We start from the raw sequence: 6,000 nt of genomic DNA on the forward strand, positions 1-6,000 counted from the left end.
AAACTCCGGCGCGTAATCTTTGAACGGTGAAATGAAAGCGAGGCGGCGATATAGGTGGGGACTCGTTGTATATTTACGATTCGTATATGTAGTATAAAACATAGGAGAGTCGCGTCGCGGTTTGAATTTGAATAGGAGGCGTGCTTGGTGATAGCATGTCGGAATTTAATAACCGCCGAGCACGGACTTGAACCCGTTTAGAATTTAATACTAATTTAAAAGAGATTAGTTCCGTATCCGGCACTAGACAAGGATCACTACCCTTTCAGACTGCCCCTTCGTCCAGGAGCGAATTTCAGGGCACAGAAGCCGTGTTCCCATGGGGGAAGCGGCTTACTTAATTGAGCTTAATTTAAATTTAATTTAATTTCCCCTGCACCCACCGCCGGGCGCCCCGTACTCGCGCCAGCACGCGTGTCTTTTCTCATCTTCGGGATCTTTCGAATAAAACGTTCACGCTACGGAAATACAAATATTCGTAGTCGCGATTGTTAATGTTGCTATTCGTTGGTTCTGGTTTTAGCAGAATATGGCATACGTGGTGCGCGATCAGTTAATCAGCGAACGACTTTCACTTTGCCATTAAGATGAGCAGAGTTTACGAGCTATAGGTGAGATATAGGCGATCGTTAAATGCATTTATGTTAAAATTGACCAGGTGAAATATTAAACCAGCAAGATGTTAGAAGAATTTAATTTATTAATTTATAGTTACATGAAGCGGCGCGAGAGATGAGTAAAAATAATACCGAGAACAAGATCATGCTGCCTTGACTCTTAATTGAAGGCTAATACAGCTATTGATTACCAAGTGTCACCACTTAATAGTTTAGTAATAAATAAGGAAACGTTAATTACGAAACAAATGACTGAGTTGTCGAATATCTCTTGCGATCGTTCCAGGATTAATATATTGACATTATTAGAGCAGAAATACATGTTTATTTAATTTAAGTTTTTTATAACTGATTAATTAATATCATGGCAATTATAACAATTAAAAGAAAATTATGTTCATTGCTCCATTAAGCAAAATTCTTCTTCAACAAATTTTCTCCAGGAATGTCTCTACAACACTGTGTCATAAATGTCTAATTGTATCCTCTAATTTTCTAAGTAGGGTAGAGGAGCCGTGCCCTGTTGGCGGACTTCAGAACTTTCCTCCACTAAAAGCAACTTCAGCAGTTTAATTGACATTTCTCAAGAACCTAAAGGTAAATTTCGAAGTTCCCTTTATCGATATAAATCCGCCATAAAACAAATATCGAGTCTTCTTTGAAGCTATACAAAAAGTATCGCAAATTCAGCATCTAAAAATTGAATTAATTTTGTGGTGTTCTAAGGACCTCCATTTTGTGCTTAATTTCAACAAACAAATAATAAACACAATTGAAACACATACACAACATATATTTTACTCGCTAAATATAATTTTAATAACGCTTGAAAATAAACTAAAGGAACAATAATGAAAGCATAAAATGAATTCAAGTTCAGCACAATTTTAATACGAATTAATTTCATTAATCTAAGATTAGAGTAGACTTCTGAATTAAAGTAGAACGAAATTAAATAAAATCGAGAAGCCTTTTCCAACGGCACAATAAAAGCTGGAACCGTACCGGCGTGCTCCTCCGGCACGAAAAGACCGGTCGATTACTCCACCGCGCCCCCGACTATGAAAAATAATACCGGCGGCGCGGATCGATGCAAGAGAAATCGTTTCCTGAAAATCGTTTCCCGCCATAAACCCGTATGATACTTCCTCCTCCTCCTCCTCCTCCTCCTCCTCCTCCCCCCGCCCTCCCGTCCCGCGCGCTGTTCGCGGTTTTCTATTTCACCGGGCAAAGTTTTGAAGCTTGCCTAACGTCGGATGATTTAGTTCGGATGTAAATCATCGTACGGCGGGGTTCCCCGAAGGCGGCTTGTCGAAGTCCTACCGGCAACGGGCGTCGTCCCGGTGTGAATTTCACCGAACGATTTCGGCCGGAGTTCCTGGCCCGTGCCTGCCGGATATCGAGAACCCGTTTTTCCGTTCCTTTCTTGCGGCTCCCACCCGCCCTCGCGGAGGAATTCATCTCGCGAAAAAGTTTTCCAAGTGGCCCCTCTCTAGGTTGTTCTTCCCTCTCTCTCTCTCTCTCTCTCGCGCGCGCGCGTTGCTCATAATGTGATTGGCCCCGGCGAGAAAGAAACCGCGCGCGCGGGGGGTGGTCGAGGGGGGGAACAAGAACCTCGGCCGAAGCCCGGGGAAACCGACTCGAACGAAAACTTTGAATATTTACAGCTAGGGCGCGATCCGGCGTGCTCCGGGGCACCCTTTAAAATTTATTAGCGAATATCGATGAAATTCCATCGCGCCGCGCGATTTAAAGGAGAAAAGGCCAGTCGGCCCCGGCGCCGATAGAAAAATCTCGGGGTAGTCTCGCGCCGAGGTTCCACCGGGGTCATCGTATCTTCGAACGGTCGGACGGAAGTTATAGTGGTCTCGCTAATTAACCTTCTGATACCGAGTCGATAAATTCGGTAGCTTCTTATTCTTGCTTTCTGTGTCTTAGATAGATTAGGTGTTGGAAATACGTCAATTGGATTCATGAATCGTCATTATTTACGATCAGTGTTCGTTTTTAATTATTTCTTAAAGCAAAATAATTGTCCTTTGTAATACTTGTGGTTGGGTGTTCACTTGGAGTCCCACGTTCGGGTTCAGATGGACCCATTACCTTATGTATACAAATATTTTGAAGTAAAATTTTTTTGCTATCATTATTATTGCTATTATTTTATCGTACTTATTTTTACATAGTAGTTACATTTTTTAGTTTTGTTTTCATATTTCTTGTTGTTGCTCTAGTATAGACAAAAAACAGTTGACATCAAATGTTAAACGATTAAGGTAGGCCTTGAGCTCTGAGACTGAAAAAAATCGGATATTGCACGACGAGGGCTAATTTGAGATCGATGTTTAAAATAAGTATTATTACATATCTATTGAATTTAAAGAAGGAATTGTTTGCTTTATTATAGTCTCTAAATCACAGTATTTTTAATATTTTTCACCCTAAATATTATAATGTTCCACTTAATTTAAATTAAATCTTGTGCTCACTCTCCAATGAAATTAAATTGTTTAGCGAACCTAACCTCAAGATCACTTGCGACATTGTCAATCTTATCTAAGCATTTTATAATATTATGTATCTTAAGCTATGAATTTGTTTATTAGAAGGTAATATATGACATTAATTAATCTCCAAGTACAGTGCTTCTCCAAAGCGTGGAAACATTCCGAGATCACATCCTCCGAAACCTAAACGGAACGATTTCACCATTTCGTATTTAAATCGCTGTATAATTTGAACACAGCGGCACGGCAAATCTAAAGAGTTTAAAGACGAGATCAGTTCTTATACGGGATGCGCGGCGGCCCGGCTGGTTTTCCTCTCTCTCTCTCTCTCTCTCTCTCTCTCTCTCTCTCTCGGAAGACGATTTTTAAAACAGTCGCATTTTCTTTTTAATACGGGACGGAATAAAACATCGCTCGGTTAGAAAAACTTCCTCGAATTTTTTCCTCCTCGACTTTTACACATAGACCCCTGAATATTCATCAGTAAAGTACGACGAGAAAGTTCAATCTGCAAGAAGTGGACGGAGCGACTTCGTTAGGGTCTTCCCTTTTCCAGTTCAAAGTTTCGGGCTTGACTGGAGCTTTGGATAAACTTTGATAAGGTAATATTGTTACCGGTAACCTCGGCAAGAGAAAAAAAAAACGAATGGCTTTTTACTCTGTCGAAGAATATGTCCGATGTCGGTCCAATGAAGATGGATCAGACATAAAATTAGGAAAATCGTCGGGAGGATGAAAACTTTCGATTACTTTACGTCTGTTCCGCGTGCGGGGTTAATATATTTCGTTGGCGAGGGCGGAGGGAGGGGATGAAATCGAAGTCCCGCAAGCAACGCGAGGGCTAAACCATTTTATGACAGCGTTAAATGGGAGAAGCGAGCTTCTGTGGTGCGCACCGATCGACGCGGATATTTTTCAATATTCTCTAAATACCGTCAGACATTCGTTCCTAAAATTTCGGTCTCTCGTAAATTAAATCGCTGTATAAACATTCAGCGCGCTGCGGATTTTATTGTACGCGATCTATTAAAAGTACTGAGGGGACAAATAATTTTTACCTTCCGCCATTTATCATTGACGCGCGGGAAACTTTTATTTTGCAGTAGCAATTATTTATCGGCATATTGAACCGTGGACAGAAATTGTACGTGTTTGTGATTATAAAGCATTAGCAGCTAGAAAAGTTATTATAGAATATAATGTTTTAAAATTTCGATACGGTAAAGGTCCGTTCATACAACTAGATAGTTCATATAACAGGCAGTGGCCGACTGTTTACAGTACTTGCAACTTTACGTTAAAATAACTGGAATTCAGGTTTACATAAAATAGCTAAATTATATCTGTTCACAAAATCGAATATTGACGAAATATTTCGTTCGTATAAATGGAGTTCAGACAAATTAATTTCTACCGTATTACTTTGGGAACAATTCATTCAGCACCTTAAATACATTTTAATAGTATTCAAATTTTGACAAAATTTTGTTTTCACGCAAACAATAATATATAAAGATTTTGAAATCAAAAGAATAAATAAAATATAATCTGTTCCATGACTACCAAGGAATAAAACGAAGCAATCCCCATAAAACGCCGCAGCTCATTGATAACTCTGGATTACATAGCCTATAACAAGACGCTCGGTTCATATATTTGTTAATACCTGAAGCGACGATCGCCGCGAAAATCGAGATAACAAAGTTGATCGGAAGCTTCGTATCTCGCGCGCTTTCTATCAACGGGAATCTAACGAACTGTCGAAGCGGGCTGAACCGAAGACTAAAACGAAGACGGAAACCGCTGTGTCGGACACCATTATCCTCCCCTAAGTTGTCGCCCCTCGACCGGGAACGACGGAAACAGAGAAACCGGCGGAAACGAAGAAAGTGCGACGACTAATCAAGCGGTCCCGCGACTCCTTCTGCAGCTGGTCGAGTTATACCGTAACAAATCGCCATTCCGATAAACGGATTACGAGCGGCTACGTGCATCGAACCAAGATTAATTCAGTCACGGCCCCGGCGCGGCGCGGGCGTGGGCGACGAGAGCGAGCGGACGATAGCGTCGGAAGAGGACCGAGGAGAAAGGACAACCATGGGGCCAACGGCGAGGTCCAAAGGCGGCGAGGGACGGAAAGGGGGGGAGGGGGACGCGAGGCCAGGGTAACAGGAAAGCTTTACCTTATCCGTGGCGTTCTTCGTTGTTTGGAATGGGCAGCCGGGCGGCTCGAAATGGGAAAGGGGGTGGAAGGAAGTGTCGTTGATGGTGTAGCTAATGAGGGAAAGCGAGGATAATGTCGTTATAATAAGTAGCTGCGGTGGAGAAGGTAAGGCAGTGTTTTATAGCGCGAATGGTCTGCGCTCCTAAGGACTCTAAATGTCCTTGCAGACGTTAAGTGACTCGGAGTGGAAGCCAGATAGCGCTTTATTGCTATCAGCCAACCCGCTCCACGGGGTCCGCCGTCGTTCTCCCTTACCTCCGGTAGACCGCAGCTACTTATTTTGTCGACGCACATGCCGCCAGCTTCGTTACCCACCGGTTTCTTAGATCATTCTACTTCGTTCCCTTCACTTATCTCGACGAACAATTCGAACCGGTCTTCTTCGTCATCGCGTCGGGATAGGCCCTGCAAAAAGTTCGTGTTCGGTAGTTTTCAACGTTTACTGTGGCTGCAAATATTTTATAATTCATACTACCTGCAGTTATAACAGGTTGCCTTCGGGTATAGTAGTCTAGGTTTCTTAATTCAATGACGTATCAACTCTTAAGCACGGCTGGACTTTAAGTGAATTTTTCATAATTAAGTTACCATTTTTCTTAATATATATTTTTGATACAGTTATATATATTCTTTTTTTAGTGTATGGTAGATA

This window comes from Augochlora pura, chromosome 1 (genome assembly GCF_028453695.1).
Source record: "Augochlora pura isolate Apur16 chromosome 1, APUR_v2.2.1, whole genome shotgun sequence".
Taxonomy (NCBI): domain Eukaryota; kingdom Metazoa; phylum Arthropoda; class Insecta; order Hymenoptera; family Halictidae; genus Augochlora; species Augochlora pura.